Source organism: Mus pahari, chromosome X, assembly GCF_900095145.1.
Source record: "Mus pahari chromosome X, PAHARI_EIJ_v1.1, whole genome shotgun sequence".
Taxonomy (NCBI): Eukaryota; Metazoa; Chordata; class Mammalia; order Rodentia; family Muridae; genus Mus; species Mus pahari.
In genome coordinates, this window is record NC_034613.1 from 11,924,530 (window position 1) to 11,942,851 (window position 18,322).

An 18,322-nucleotide genomic window follows, 5' to 3' on the forward strand; every position below is an offset into this window, starting at 1 on the left:
TTTATGAAATTCTTAGGCAAATGGATGGATCTGGAGGGAATCTTCCTGAGTGAGGTAACCCAGTCACAAAAGAAGTCACATGATATGCACTCACTGATGAGTGGATATTAACCCAGAAACTTAGAATATCCAAGATATAATTTGCAAAACACATGAAACTCAAGAAAAAGGAAGACCAAAGTATGGATACTTCGTCCCTTCTTAGAATAGGGAACAAAATACCCATGAAAGGAGTTACAGAGACAAAGTTTGGAGCTGAGATGAAAGGACGGACCATCTAGAGACTGCCCCACCCTGGGATCCATCTCATAATCATCCACCAAACGCAGACACTATTGCATATGCCAGCAAGATTTTGCTGAAAGGACCCTGATATAGCTGTCTTATGTGAGGCTCTGCCAGTGCCTGGCAAATACAGGATTAGATGCTCACAGTCATCTATTGGATGGAACACAGGGTCCCCAATGGAGGACCTAGAGAAAGTACCCAAGGAGCTGAAGAATGCATTTTTTATAACTCTACTGGGCTCCTCTCACAAGACATTCTGCCTTCTCTTTCATGAATCCCTCTACAAGGATGGTTCAGCAGCTCACCTGGGCCTTCCTTCCTTAGGGTGGGGTGTTCTGGGACAGGGACCACAACTTTCATTAAGTTTTACCTCAGGAATGTTGACAGCTTATGTGGTACTCTCTCCCAGAACTCTCCTTATTCATGTGTAGATGGCCTCCTTAATACCCCCCTCCCTGACTGTCTATTCCCATGTGATTACCTTAATTTTTTGGTCCCAACAGAGAACAGGTTTTATTTTTCAGGTTACAGTTCTTTAAAACCCAATGTATATGGGGCTTCACATGATACATACTCACTGAAGTCTCACTCAAACTGAGATAGCTAATGTTAGAGACATTCCCCACTCTCCTCTTCAAGATCAAACTTATTTCTTCCCTAACTTTTCATTTTGAAATTCCCAGCTTCAGTCTTCTTATGAAGTTATTATACCAACTGGCTTCAGGGTATCCTGATGAGCCTTTCTATCTGCATAGCTTGTATAACAGTGTGTCTCTCCTTAGACAAGCTCTAACATTCACCCTTGCCCTACCTTTGAAGAGTTCTCTAAACCACTGGTTCTCAACCTACTAATGTGACTCTTTAATACAGTTCCTCATGTTGTGGTGACCCCCATCTATAAAACTATTTCATAGCTACTTCATAATTTTAATTTTGCTACTGTTATGAATTAGAATGTAATATCTGATATGCAGGATTCTGATTCACACCCTTCATAGGTTTTACCAAATTAGTGTCTACAGGTACAATGAAACAAGATTAATCTTGTCCCCACTGTGCTCAGAGAATCCAACCACTTAATCTTTATACTCAAGTCCTTCAGAATTGATGTATGGAAGACCCGTTGTGATAGTGAATTTTTCCTTTCTCTCATCAGTCTTTGGTGATTATACCCTGGATCTCTGCCATATCTTGTATTTCATAAGACATTCTACTGATAAACTTGTAACAAAACCTTCTCCCAATTCATCAATACTCCTGATCCACCTGGGAGATGCCTAAATCACTCCAATCTACAGTGTCTAGACTCTACTTGATCTCCATCATCTGCACTGCCACTAAGGTAACAGATCTCACCTCTTGAATTCATCTTTCAGATAAAAGCTGACTCATGGACTGCAAAGACAACACAGGTACACAGTTTACTTCTCCATCCTATTCCAGAATAACAACTGTCAGAAGTCACTCTTGGCTAATTCTACATACCTGTCTTAGTCAGGGTTTCTATTCCTGCACAAACATCATGACCAAGAAGCAGTTGGGGAGGAAAGGGTTTATTCAGCTTACATTTCCACATTGCTGTTCATCACTGAAGAAGTCAGGACTGGAACTCAAGCAGGTCAGGGAGCAGGAACTGATGCAGAGGCCATGGAGGGATGTTCTTTACTGACTTGCTTCCCCTGGCTTGCTCAGCCTGCTCTCTTATAGAACCAAGACTACCAGCCCAGAGATGGCACCACCCACAAGGGGCCCTCCCCCCTTGATCACTAATTGAGAAAATGCCCCACAGCTGGATCTCATGGAGGCACTTCCCCAACTGAGGCTCCTTTCTCTGTGATAACTCCAGCCTGTGTCAAGTTGGCACAAAGCTATCCAGTACAATACCCCTGTGACCTCTTTGGGGACTTCAGGATTCTCATGAAAGAAGCAATTCAGTGAAACTTTTCCTATTGCTACCCCTTCTCCTGCTTCTAATGTCTCTGTATCACAAGGCATGGGAGTTCCTTCATGAAATTTTCTCTGACTTCTCTGTTTTGCAACAAATCTCAGATAGTGACATTTCTGAACTACTAGACTTCATAATTAAATGTTCTCTGGTGGACCTCATGGAGTTCACAGCATCTCAAGTTGAATTCTTCCCTTTTGCTCTGACTGGCCACACTCTCCTTTCTCTGCTCTGTTCCTTTTTCTAGTCACTTTCAACAGGTTTCTATATCTAGCAATTTTTACCTTGCCCATTACTTGCTTAACAATACCAACTACACTCTGGCCAAAGAACATTGTTTATTTCTCCCACTCTTCATCTACATATCCTGATGTGTTCATCCCTTTGCTGGCTTGGGTCAACTAACAGGCTCACTGCACCAAAAACCTAAGGATCAAACAATACTATCCCATCAGATAGGGTACCCAAATTCTGTAACACTTACATCCACATATGTCTAAATATTATACAATTATTACCTACAGGGTCCCCATCATTAGACTTTCCATCAAATATACCTCCTCAGGGACACAAGTGCCCCACTGCTTTATAAGACAGCCTTTCAGTAGGAGTATCCTAGTAGGACAGCTAAAACCCTCACTGTGCAATATCACTATCACTATCAAACCTGCCTCTGATCACCTCTTCTTTTGGATCAATTCCTTAATCTTGCATACCACAGAATGGTAAGTTCTGTCTACAAGTTCATTCATTTCTCAGTGTGTGTGTGTGTGTGTGTGTGTATCCTATCCACCATCTTAGATCCCACTGTATTTACATACTGTCGGTGATACCCAAGTTCATGTACTGACTTTTCTCATGGCTGTTAATTAGTGGGGAGTTAGTGCAAGCCTGTAAAAAAAACCCTCCCCTTTCCAATACCTCTTTTTCCTATCACCCAGACACACTCAAATATTTCCGTTCCTACTCTTCCAAAAGGCTCCAGACCATAACCATGCTGTCACACTTCAACTCTTAAGTGGAGCAGGCTTAGCTGGCTCTCTTTTGATCTGGAAAAACAAATCCTTCAGGAGAGAACTAACCATCGATGGTCCCATCTTTTCTCCATCTAACTCACTGTTGATTTGAATAGCACACTTTCCTCTGTGGCACCACAGGCAACCTCTGTCTATCTTCCCACAGACTGTACTGAGGTTTGTACCCTAATTCACTTAGCCACAAATGGAGATGTGGTCCCCAATATCTGGAGCTTTTCACTTCCCAGCCATACACATAATAAAGGAATTTTCCTTTTATCCCTCCTTTGTGGACTTAGGGAAAATTGTAGGTGGTAGGACAGGAATGGATGATTTAGCCACATCAATAACATCACACTATTCCTTAAACATTCAAGAAAGCCTTCATCAAAATTCACAAAGGCCACCCCTGGTAACTCAGCGGCTACTTATCCCAGAGCAACAAGTAGACAGGTCTGCCGACCCACACCTCCTATACTGCTCCTGAAATCCAATCCCTCACGTCTCATGGTGAGCTCTGTAACAGGAAACCAGCTTTAGTCTCCCTTTCCAATATGACCCCATGGATTACAAAGATTCTCTCTCATAACCTACCTTCTAACTCATTCCATTTTCCCATTCTCTATAGACTGTTGGCACTCCCTGTGAACACACCAGCTGAACAGGCCAGGAAAATGGGGAGCACACAGCTATCACATTCTCTGAAAATTCAGATGGGAAACAGAAACCAAACAACAAAACACCCACCCAACAAAGACAAATCTAGAAATCAGCACTGCCATCATTACTGGGGTGGCCCCCCAACAATCCCCATGGATAGGTAAAGGGTGCTGAAATGAGTCACTCCAGAGATGATTTCAGGGAATAGTATTTGCCGTATTGCATGTGGAGGCCAATCTGAGGCAATGTGCTAACATATCCAATCCAGCACAACTTATTTGCACATTACCTCAGATTAGATAGTGAGCACTCCCATCACCAAGGTATCTATGTAGAAGAAGAACATTAAATGAGATATGAAGAGTGCAGGCAAATCTGCAGGCCATGTACTAGCTATGAACACTACTTAAGAATTCAGTATTCTGACTTCTGGAGAATGGTCTGCCATGCTTCTTACTTAGAAACACAGTATGCCAGGTAGGGTGGCCATGAGGTCATGACTTCATTTTCTCCACCTAGACCACCAAGACTTATAATGATCCCAAAGCTAGAGGCCTAGATATCAGCATAAGAACAAAATTAATAGCAGCCTGAGAGATATGTCTCCACTACAGCTCAGCTTTCCTACAACAGCAGGCCCTGAATATTCCAACATAGCTGAAGTACAGGAAAAAAGACCTTAAAACCAAATACATGAAGATGATAGAGGTTCTTAAAGAAGAAATAAATAAATTCCTAAAAGAAATTTTAAAAATCACAAACAACTAGAGGAAATGAATAAATGCCTTAAAGAAAGCCAAGCAGTTAAAGGAAACAAATAAAACTGTTCAAGACCTGAAATGGAAATAGAAATAATAAAGAAAACTCAAGCTGAGGGAAATATGGAAATAAAAAGGAGGAACTGCAGATACAAGTTTTTTTAGAATACAAGAGACAAAAGAGAGAATCTCAGATATTAAAAATACCATAAAATTGATATAATGGTCAAAATTAAATCTAAAAATATTCATGACACAAAACAGCCAGGAAATTTGGGACACTATGAAAATTCCAAACCCAAGAATAGTAGCAATACAGGAAGGAGAAGAACCACAGCTCAAATTCTCAGAAAATATTTTCAACAAAATCATAAAAGAAAATTTTAATCTAAAGGAGATGAAAGAAAATTTTAATCTAAAGATATAAGAAGCATACAGAACACCAAATAGTTTGGACCAGAGAAGAAAGTCCTTTTGCCATATAACACTTAAAACACTAATTGTACAGAAAAAGGAAGAATATTAAAAGCTACAAAGAAAAACTACTATCATATAAAGGTAGACCTATTAGAATTATATCTGCCTTCTTAATGGAGACTCTAGACTGTAAGAGAGCACATATGTGATCCCAGACTACTGCATTCAGCAAAACGTTCAATTACCATACATGGAGAAAATATAAAACTCCATAATAAAACCCAATTTAAATAATATCTATCTGTAATTCTAGCTCTACAGAGGGTGCTAGATTACAGTGGTTCTCAACTTGTGAGTTGCAACCCATTTGGGGGTTAAACATGCCTTCACAGGGACCACCAAAAGCCATCAGTAAACATAGACAATTAATTACAATTCATAACAGTATCAAAACTTCAGCTATAAAGTAGAAACAAAAATAATTTTATGGTTAAGGATCACCCCAACATGAGGAAACGTATTAAGGAGTTGCAGCATTAGGAACATTGAGAATAAGTGTAGAATGAAAATTCCCACCTAAGGTGGTTAAAAATATCCATTAAAATAGAGGAAATAATCTCACACCAGCAAAGTAAAAAGAAGGGAAACACACAAACACCACCAGCACTAGCACCAGCACCAGCACCAGCACCAAAACACCAATTAACAATTATTCGCCATTCATACCTCTTACTATTAATAGACTCAATTCGAAATAAATAAATAAATAAATAAATAAATAAATAAATAAATAAATAAAAATAAAGAAGACACAGGCTAACAGAATAGATATGAACACATGATCCATCCTCCTAGTCCAGGGGAAACAAATCCCACCTCAACATTACAGATAGGCATTACCTCAGAGTAAAGGATTAAAACACATTTTCTAAGCAATTAGACCTAAGAAGCAAGCTGGTATAGCCATTTTAATAACTAACAAAATAGACTTCAAATGAAAAGTAATTTTAAAAGACAGGAAATAACTCTTCATATTCATCAAAGAAAAAATTCAAAAATCTACCAAGATAATGTTTCAATTCTTAACATTGTGCTCCAAATTCAAGGTCTTCCATATTTGTAAAAGAAACATCACCACATTGACACTCACACATTGAGAGTGGGAGACTTGAATACCCAATTCTCACCAACAGACAGCTCAACAAGACAAAAACTAAACAGAGAAATACTGGAAATAACAGACAAACGTGTATACATTAAAAATCAGTGAAACCCACAATAGCTAAAAATATCTTGTACAATAAAAGGAGGTATAACTATCCCTGATTTGAAGCTGTACTACAAAGCAATAGTAATAAAAACCACATGGTATTGGTACAGAAACAGTCAGGTTGATTGATGGAATAGAATTGAAGACCCAGAAATAAACCTACACATACAATGGAGAAAAGAAAGCATCTTCAAAGAATGATGCTGGTCTAAATGGATGTCTGCATGCAGAAGAATTCAAATGGATGTATATTTATCACCCTTCTCAAACTCAAGTTCAAGTGGCTCAAAGACCTCAACATTAAACTGAATACACTAAACCTAATAGAAGAGAAAGTGGGGAATAGCTTTGAACATACTGGTCTAGGGGAAATTTTCCTAAACATAACACCAATAGCTCAGGCACTAAAATAAAAAAACTGATAAATGGGACCTCATGAAACTGAAAAGCTTTCATAAGGCAAAAGGCACTGTCAATAGGACAAAATGACAGCCTACAGATTAGGAAAAGATCTTCATCAACTTTATATCAGACAGAAGGCTAATATCCAAAATATATAAAGAATGCAAGCATTTAGACACTGATAAGCCAAGTAACCAAATTTTAAAAGTGGGGTACAGAGATAAATAGAATTCTCAAAAGAGGCATCTCTAACAGCCAAGAAGCACTTAAAGAAATGTTCAATGTCTTTAGTCATCAGGGAAATGTAAATTAAAATGACTTTGAGATTCTATCTTACACCTACCAGAATGGCTAAGATCAAGTGACATCACATGTTGGTGAGGATGTGGGCAAGGGGACCACTCTTACATTGCTGGTGGGAGAACACACTTGTATAACCACTTTGGAATCAATCTGGTGGTTTCTCAGAAAGTTGGGAATGGTTTTACCTCAAGATGCAGCTATACCACTCCTATTCACATACCCAATAGATGCTCTACCACACCACAAGGATAATTGCTCATCTATGTTCATAACAGCTTTATCCATAATAGCTAGAAACTGGAAACAACCTAGATAACCCTCAGCCAAAGAATGTATAAAGAAACTGTGGTACATTTGCACGCTGGAATAGTATCATGAAATTTTTTAGGATGGAACTACAAAATACCATCCCTGAGTGAATGTGGTGGTTTGAATGTGCTAATCCCATGGAAAATAGCACTATTAGGAGATGTGGCCTTATTGGAGGAGATGTAGCCTTGTTAGAAGAAGTGTGTCATTGTGGGAGTGGGCTTTGAGACTCCTATGCTCAGGCTCCGGCAAGTGTGTAATGAGAGACTCCTGGCTGCTTTTGAATCAAGATTTAGAATTCTTGGCTCTTCCATGACCATGCCTGCCTGCAAGCTGCGATGATTCCCATCATGATGATAATGGACTGAACATTTGAAACTATAAGCCAGCCCCAATTAAATATTTTACTTTATAAGAGTTGCCGATCTTGGGCACGATCACTGCAGAGGGTCCCAAGGTCCCCAGAAGACTCTCCAGGCTGCAGGCACCCTAGCACACCCAGGATGTTGATATCACAGGTGAGCAGAACGCAACATCTGTTCTAAAAACCCTGGAGGGTCTTGTGCTAGCAGGAACAGGGACAAAGAACACATGTTGACCAGTGACTAGGGTTTGTTCTGGTTGGCACAACCCCCACGCCATCTTGGGCATGATCTCCACAGAGGATCCCAAGGTCCCCAGAGAATTCTCCATGCTGCAGGCACACTAGCACATCCAGGATCTTGAGATCACTGGTAAATGGAACACAACATCTGTTCCCCAAAACCCAGAGGGTCTTGTGCTAACAGCAACAGGGTCAAAGGACAAAGGCAGGCCTTGCCACACCCAGAATCTTGGTATCATGGAGACCAGGCTACGCAGGAGAGCATGTGGGTGGCAGAAGCAACAGAGCTTCTTGGACAGGATCCCTTCTGGCCTTCATCCTCAACCAAGATACAGAAATGAGACCATGACCTCTGGGCACCTTCCCTGCCAGAGGAACGTTGGCCTCCAGGGAGGACTCTGACCCCAGGAATCAGGAGAAGGATATGAACTAGAGACTCCTGTGCACCTTTCCTGCAAGAGGAGAGATTGCCTACAGAGAGTGCCCTGACCGCTGGGACTCAGGAGAGATTTAGTATCCCAGGAGTATTGACAGAGGCTGAGGAATCACAGGAGGAAAAAGCTCCAGACACAGATAGCTAGAACATCTAAAACCAGAGATTACCAGATAGCAAAAGGCAAATGAAAGAATCTTAGAAACCAAGAACCCTGGGCAACATCAGAACCCAGAATGCCCACCACAGTGAGTCCTGGATACCCCAACACACCCAAAAAGCAAGATTCAGATTTAAAATCATACCTCATGATGCTCATAGAGAATTTTAAGTAGGTCATTAATAAATCAAATAAAGAAATACAGGAGAACACAGCTAAACATGTAGAAGCCCTTAAAGAGGAAGCACAAAAATCCCTCAAAGAATTAGAGGAAAACACTGCTAAACAGGTGGAAGACCTTAAAGAGGAAACACAAAAATCCCTTAAAGAATTACAGGAAAACACAACCAAACTGATGATAGAATTAAACAAAACCATCCAGGGTCTAAAAATGGAAGTAGAAACAATGAAGAAAAACCAAAGGGAGACAACTCTGGAGATAGAAATACTAGAAAAGAAATCAGGAACCATAGTTGTGAGCATCACCAACAGAATACAAGAGATGGAAGAGAGAATCTCAGGTGCAGAAGATTCCCTAAAGAACATGGAAACAACAATCAAAGAAAATGCAAAACGCAAAAAGATCCTAATCTAAAACATCCAGGAAACCCAGGACACAATGAGAAGACGAAACCTAAGGATAATAGGTATAGATGAGAATGAAGATTTTCAACTTAAAGGGCCAGTAAATATCTACAACATAATTATAGAAGAAAACTTCCCTAACCTAAAGAAAGAGATGCCTATGAACATACAAGAAGCCTGTAGAACGCCAAATAAGCTATACTAGAAAAGAAATTCCTCCCAACACATAATAATCAGAACTACAAATGCACTAAACAAAGGTAGAATATTATAAGCAGTAAGGGAAAAAGGTCAAGTAACATATAAATGCAGACCTATTAGAATTACACCAGACTTCTCACCAGAGACTATGAAAGCCAGAAGATCCTGGGCAGATATTATACAGAACCTAAGAGAGCACAAATGCCATCCCAGGCTACTATACCCAGCAAAACTCTCAATTACCATAGATAGAGAAACCTAAAGTATTCCATGATAAAACCAAATTCACACCATATCTTTCTAGGAATACACTCCTTCAAAGGATAATTAAGGGAAAACACCAAAACAAGGACGGAAATGATGCCCTAGAAAAAGCAAGAAAGTAATCCTTCACCAAGCTAAAACAAAACAGCCCAAAGAACAAACTCTCAACTCTAATATCAAAAATAACAGGAAGCAACAATTACTTTTCTTTAATATCTCTTAATATCAATGGACTCAGTTCCAAAATAAAAAAGACATAGACTAAGAGACTGGCTAAATAAACAGGACCGAACTTTTTGCTGTTTACAGTAAACACCTCTCAGGGAAAAAGACAGACACTATCTCAGAGTAAAAGGCTGGAAAACAATTTACCAAGCAAATGGTTCATAGAAATAAGCTGGAGTAGCCATTCTAATATCGAATAAAATCAACTTCCAACCCAAAGTTATCAAAAAAGACAAGTAAGGGCACTTCATACTCATCAAAGGTAAAATCTTACAAGATGAACTCTCAATTCTGAATATCTGTGCTCCAAATGCAAGGGCATCCACATTCATGAAAGAAACTTTAGCAAAGCTCAAAGCACACATTGCACTGAACACACTAATAATGGGAAACTTCAACACCTGACTCTCATCAATGGCCAGATCCTGGAAACAGAAACTAAACAGAGACCCATTGAAACTAACAGAAGTTATGAAACAAATAGATTTAACAGATATCTATAGAATAATTTACCCTAAAACAAAAGGATATACCTTCTTCTCAGCACCTCATGGCACCTTCTCCAAAATCGACCATATAATTGGTCACAAAACAGGCCTCAACAGATACAAAAATATTGAAATAATCCCATGCATCCTATCAGATCACCATGGAATAAGGCTGATCTTTAATAACAACATAAATAATACAAAGCCAATATTCAAGTGGAAGCTGAAGAACACTCTTCTCAATGATACCTTGGTCAAGGAAGAAATAAAGAAAGAAATTAAAGACATTTTAGAGTTTTATGAAAATGTAGCCACAACATACCCAAACTTATGGGACACAATGAAGGCAGTCCTAAGAGGAAAACTCATACCTCTGAGTGCCTCCAAAAGGAAACTGGAGAGAGCATACACTAGCAGCTTGACAGCACACCTAAAAGCTCTAGAAGAAAAGGGAACAAATTCACCCAAGAGGAGTAGATGACAGGAAACAATCAAACTTAGGGCTGAAATCAACCAAGTAGAAACAAAAAGAACTATACAAAGAATCAACCAAACCATGAGCTGGTTCTTTGAGAAAATCAACAAGAGAGATTAAAACCTTAGCTATACTCACTAGGGGAACAGGGACAATATCCTAATTAACAAAATCAGAAATGAAAAGGGAGACATAACAACAGAACCTGGGGAAATCCAAAACATCATCAGATCCTACTACAAAAAGCTATACTCAACAAAACTGGAAAACCTGGATGAAATGGACAAATTCCTAGACAGATACCAGGTACCAAAGTTACATCAGTATCAGATTAATGGTCTAAACAGTCACATATCCCCTAAAGAAATAGAAGCTGTCATTAATAGTCTTCCAACCAAAAAAAGCCCAGGACCAGATGGGTTTAGTGCAGAGTTCTATCACACCTTCAAAGAAGACCTAATTCCAAATGTCCTCAAACTATTCCACAAAATAGAAACAGAAGATACTCTACCCAATTTATTCCATGAAGCCACAATTACTCTGATACCTAAACCATATAAAGACCCAACAAAGATAGAGAATTTCAGACCAATTTCCCTTATGAATATCGATACAAAAATACTCAATAAAATTCTTGCTAACTAAACCCAAGAACACATCAAAACATTGATCCATCATGATCAAGTAGGTTTCATTCCAGGGATGCAGGGATGGTTTATTGTATGGAAATCCATCAATGTAATCCACTATATAAACTAACTCAAAGTCAAAAAACACATGATCATCTCATTAGATCCCGAGAAAGCATTTGACAAAATCCAACACCTATTCATGATAAAAAGTCTTGGAAAGATCTGGAATTCAAGGTCCATACCTAAATATAATAAGAGCATTATACAGCAACCAGTAGCCAACATCAAAGTAAATGGAGAGAAACGTGAATCAATCCCACTAAAAGTAGGGACTAGACAAGGCTGCCCACTCTCTCCCTATCTATTGAATATAGTAGTCTAAGTCCTAGCCAGAGCAATTAGACAATCAAAGGAAGTCAAGGGGAAACAAATTGGACTGGAAGAAGTCAAAATATCACTATTTGCAGATGATATTGTAGTACATATAAGCGATCCTAAAAATACCACCAGAGAACTCCTAAATGTGATAAAGAGCTTCAGTGAACTAGCTGGTAATAAAATTAACTCAGACAAATCAGTGGCCTTCCTCTACACAAAGAATAAACAGGATGAGAAAGAAATTAGGGAATCAACACCCTTCACAATAGTAACAAATAAGATAAAATACCTTAATGTGACTCTAAGGAAGTGAAAGATCTGTATGATAAGAAATTCAAGTCTCTGAAGAAAGAAATCAGAGAAGATCTCAGAAGATGGAAAGATCTCCNATGCTCATGGATTGGCAGGATCAATATAGTAAAAATGACTATATTGCTGAAAGCAATCTACAGATTCAATGCCATCCCCATCAAAATTCCAAGTCAATTCTTCAACGAATTAAAAGGGGGAATTTGCAAATTCATGTGGAATAACAGAAAACCTAGGATAGCAAAAACTCTTCTCAATGATAAAAGAACCTCTGGTGGAATCAGCATGCCGGACCCATAGCTGTACTACAGAGCAATTGTGATAAAAACGGCATGGTACTGGTACAGTGACAGACAGGTAGATCAATGGAATAGAACTGAAGACCCAGAAATGAACCCACACACCTATGGTTACTTGATCTTTGACAAGAGAGCTAAAACAATCCAGTGGAAAAAAGACAACATTTTCAACAAATGGTAATGTTACAACTGGTGGTTATCATGTAGAAGAATGCAAATTGATCCATTCTTATCTCCTTGTACTAAGGTCAAGTCTAAGTGGGTCAAGTAAATCCACATAAAACCAGAAACACTGAAACTTATAGAGGAGAAAGTGGGGGAAAGCCTTGAAGATATGGGCACAGGGGAAAAATTCCTCAGCAGAACACTAATGGTTTGTGCCATAAGATCGAAAATTGACAAATGGCACCTCATAAAATTACAAAGCTTCGATAAGGCAAAAGTCACTATCAATAAGACAAAAAGGCCACCAACAGATTGGGAAAGGATCTTTACCAATCCTAAATCTGATAGGGGCTAATATCCAATATATATTAAGAACTCAAGAAGACAGACTGCAGAAAATTAAATAACCCCTTTAAAAAATGGGGCACAGAGCTAAACAAAGAATTCTCAACAGAGGAATACAAAATGGCTGTGAAGCACCTGAAAAAATGTTCAACATCGTTAATCATCAGGGAAATGCAAATCAAAACAACCCTGAGATTCTACCTCACACCAGTGAGAATGGCTAAGATCAAAAATTCAGGTGACAGCAGATGCTGGCGAGGATGTGGAGAAAGAGTGACACTCCTCCATTGTTGGTGGGATTGCAAGCTTGTATAACCACTCTGGAAATCAGTCTGGCAGTTTCTCAGAAAATTGGACATAGTACTATTGGAGGACCCAGCAATACCTCTTCTGGGCATATACCCAGAAGATCTTCCAACTTGTAGTCAGGACACATGCTCCACTATGTTCATAGCAGCCTTATTTATAATAGCCAGAAGCTGGAATGAACCCAGATGTCAATCAACAGAGGAATGAATACAGAAATTGTGGTACATTTACCCAATGGAGTACTACTTAGCTATTAAAAATAATGAATTCATGAAATTCTTAGGCAAATGAATGCATCTGAAGGATATCATCCTGAGTGGGGCAACCCAATCCCAAAGAACACACATGATATGCACTCACTGATAAGCAGATATTAGCCCAGAAACTTAGAATATCCAAGATACAATTTGCAAAACACACAAAACTCAAGAAGAAGAAAGTCCAAAGCATTCTTAGAATGGGGAATAAAATATCCATGGTAGGAGTTACAGATACAAAGTTCATTGATGATATAAAAGCAAAGATCATCCAGAGACTGTCCCACCTATGGATCCATCCCATATACCACCACCAAACTCAGACACTATTGCATATGCCAGCAAGATTTTACTAACAGTACCCTGATATAGCTCTCTCTTGTGAGGCTATGCCATTACCTGGCAAATACAGAAGTGGATGCTCACAGTCAACTATTGGATGGAACACAGGGCCCCTTATGAAGGAGCTAGAGAAAGTACCAAAGAAGCTAAAGGGGTCTGCAACTCTATAGGAGGAACAACAATATGAACGAATTAGTACCCACCCAGAGCTATGTCTCTAGTTGCATATGTAGCAGAGGATGGCCTAGTCGGCCACCAATTGGAGGAGAGGCTTTTGGTATAGTGAATATAATATGCCCCAGTACAGGGGAATGCCAGGGCCAGGAATCAGGAGTGGGTGGGTTGGGGAGAAGGGCGGGAGGGTATTGGGGGCTTTTGGAATAGAGTTTGAAATGTAAATGCAAAAAATATCTAATAACAAAATGCCTTTAAAAAATGAGTTGCCATAGTCATGGTGTCTATTCATAACAATAAAACCCCAAGTCAGTGAGGTAACCTAAACCCAGAAAGACAGGCATAGTATGTATTCACCTATAAGTAGATATTAGCCATAAAGTATAGAATAACCATGACACAATCCATGGACCCAAAGAAGCTAAGTAACAAGAAGAGTCAAGGGTGGATACTTGAATCTCTCTCAAAAGGAGAAAAAATAACTATCCAAGGTGGATGGAGAAAGGGAACTGTGTGCAAGAGTGAGTGTGGAGGGTAATAGGATGGAGAACAGGTATAGGGCAACCAATGTAGTGGGGCAACAGAGAGAAGGAAAATTGGGAAGGGGGAATCTCTAGGACCTAGGACAGGGGAGGCTCCCAAGAGTCTAATGGGGCTGACCCTAGCTGAGACTTTTAGTACCTGGGGATATGTAGAATGAAGTGGCCAAACCCTGTAGGCAGGTGGGACTTTCAGTAGAGGGAGGCAAGTTTGTCCACTCTCTCTCAATACCTATTCAATATAGTAGTTGAATTTTTTGCTAGAGCACTAACACAAGTAAAGGAGCTCAAGAGGATACAATTTGGAATGGGAGAAGTCAAAGTATCATTATTTGCAGATGATATGGTACACATATCTAGTCCCAAAAATTCCAACAAGAATCTTCTACAGCTACTAAACACTTTTAGAAAATAGCTGGATATACAAAATAGCCCTCACTTATACAAATGACAAATGGATTGAGGTTTCCATTAAATCTCCTCCCCTACTCCCCAAGCTCAGGGAATCCCATGGAAAAAGAGGCATCAAGACTGAGAGCCAGAGGGAATGGAGGACACCAGGAAAACAAGACCCTCTGAGTGAACTAAGCAAAGCACATATAAACACACAGACTGAAGAAGCAAGCACAGGGCAGATGGGTCTGCACTAGATCCTTTGCAAATACATTCTAAATAGTATCTTAGTATTTTTGTGGGACAATGAGAACAAGTGCCTCTCTGATTCTTTCTCTTGCTCTTGGGACTCTCTTCTTCCTATTGGGTTGCCTTGTTCGACTTTGAGTTTTTCTTCATCTTATTACATTTTATTTTGTCATGCTTATTTGTTATCTCATAGAAGCCTGTACTTTTCTAACAAGAAACAGTAAAAGAATAGATCCAGAGGGGAGGGGAGGTAGGGAGGAACATGTAGGAGTAGAGGGAGGGGAAACTATAATCAAGATATATTGTATGAGAAAAGAATCTATTTTCAATAAAATGGGGAAAAACAAATAAGATTGACCTGGAACATGTAAAGATTGATGACCCAGTGCATATGGAAGTTCACTATATCATTATCATTTTTATTGCTTGCTTGGTTCTGTGTTATTTTTCTTTATAGAAAGTTTAATCAAAAAAAATCTCTGAAAATATAGCTTATGTTTCATCCTGATAGTAATAACACTGTAGAGATTGAATAGGAGATATATATATGTAACAATATAAATTAAAGAAAAAGAAGTCATAATTTCCATGATTTCCAAAGGGAGGATGGTGTATTGAGTAAATGGGAGGGATTGTAGAGAGGTGAGGGAAAGGAAAGAGGTGATATAATTACATTTTAGTTTTAAAAATAATAAAAGTATTAAACCATTCAAAATTTTTTCAAAAATCTTCATACTGATCCAGAATCAAGTAGATGCTTTGACAACAGTAACACTGAAAAATATAAGAGAGACCTAGATCTGACAGCAGAAAAAAATATGTTTTTACCTAGTTTTGGAGAAGGAATGTTGTTTTATGTAAATAGGTAACAGACAGCAAAAAACAGCTGAGTGTGCTTCAGAAATTAGACAGCAGGCATCAGGATGATGGAACAAATGATTTCAGAAGTCTTCTTAGATCTCCTGACTCACACTTATCATCACACTTTTAAAACCCATTTGATTCTTATATTCACAGAACCTTCTCTCATCTACTGTCTTGATTTATCCAGACCACCATTCAACATGCTATATGGATTCAATATCCTCCTGAAGTGCAAATACAGTTATCAACCCCCAATCAAACAAACACCAATTTATCAGCTAGCATTAGACAGTTGGGATAGGGGAGTATCAACTAACAATGCTTCAATTCAGCAGGAAGAAGCCAGGTCAAGGTCAACACCCTTCAACCCCATGCCACCTTTTCTGCTACCCCCTTTTCTATAAAGTCATACCTCTGTTCTCTATATTCAAAGGCAGAGAATGTTAGATCTGGTATCTGTCTCATAGTTCAGGCCACACACTCCCTGCAGTTTTTCTCTTTCTCTTAGGGGTTTTTGCTGACAGCAAAAAGGCTCCCACAAAAAAAGGAGAAGTCTTTTTCTTCCCCTGCCACTGAGAATGGGGATGTGTGGGAGGCAGGGGGGGAGCCAGAGAAAGTGCAGCCCAGCTCCTTGCTTCCCAGAGTCTGAGACAACTTGGCTGTAATTTTACATTGGTCAGCTCTCCTTCTCCATCCAATATATATGACTCCTGTCTGATACCCAGAGTTACAGATGCCTCACAGCAGAGTTCTTTTATTATGTGAGCCTTCTTTCCTGTGTTGCATGTTCCCCTTTCCATGAAAATATTTAATGGTAGAGATCTTTCCTGTCTAGCAATTCTGAGACTGTACCTCTGACATCCACTGTGTATTATGTAGACTCAGTATCTCTATTATTATCTTCTACATGAAAAAGGATGATCTGTTCTCATGTCTCTCTTGAACCTCTCCTTCTCCCTCTCTGATTTAAAATCAAAAGGGCTAAAGAAGCCATGTTCAGAGACTCTCAGAGGCCTAACAGAGAGACAGAAATAGTGGGGAAGGGGGGCTGACAGGGATACAAAAGTCTGTGGGAATAAGGTAAAGAACCATGTTGGAGTTTACTGGAGATGATTGCTGTGAGGGCAAACCATAGCATCACTGGTCTTAGCTAAGCTTCAGAGTTAAATCAAGATGAAGTAAGGTGCAATACCATAGAAGTCATAGAGACAAAGAAAGATGGATAAGTAGGCAGACAAATGGATGCTAAGTTCATAAGATGAATGGTGAACAGGTAACAATTTGACTATGCTGCATCACTGGTGGAGACAAGGAAAAGAGGAATCCCCTGGGGTTCTCTGTCTCTTCTTCTCTTGATGAACATAACAGTGATAAGATAGCACATGCCATCACCGTTTGTAGTTAGTGTTACCAAAGTTGTTTGGATCAGAGCCTGAGCACTAAGCTCAGCCACCCATCCTCAATACACCAAATAATAGATGATAATCAACAAGTAATTATTCAGTGTGTTAAAACTGGCAGGAATACAGAGGACCACTGATCACTCTCTAACAAGTCCATCTGCAAGGTTTAAGCTCAACTAAGCAGAACTAGTGGAAGGACCACACTCTCTCCCATCATTACTGTCCTGCAATGTGGTCTGTCAACTTGTCAAAACTTTATGAAATCTCATTTGGGGAGGCACATAATCCCTATGGCTAGTACTGGGGTCTCAGTTGTTTCCTTCTCTCACTATGGGAGATTTGTGGAAATTCTAATTCTTTGGGGATTATCATTTCAATAGGCTGATAGCCAAAGAGAGGGACATAATTGTTTCTTACATCTTTTCCATTCCTGTCTGGAAGACATTAGATGTCTTCCTCTCTGCAGAGTCAAGTCAAGGATACTATACACTTTCTGGTATGTCTGGTGAGTTCTCAGGCCTAGTTTTCCAGATATAATTTTAATATCGCTATGTGCTCATATGGTCCCAATTTACTTTGATATTTACAGAAAGATAACATTTTTACTTTTAGAAATAAATAGTTATTCTGTGCCTTGTGGGTGACACCAGACAGCTGGTACTGCTTATGTGTCCTCCAAGATGTTGAGTCATCCTGTATTTTAGATAGCACTCTCATGGACTCAAGTGGAGTCTCCCAAGGCAAGGCACAGCTTCATAAAACTCTTTGTTTAGCTCTGTGCCCCATTTTAATAGGGTTATTTGGTTTTCTGGAGTCCAACTTCTTGATATATATTGGATATTAGCCCCCTATAAGATTTAG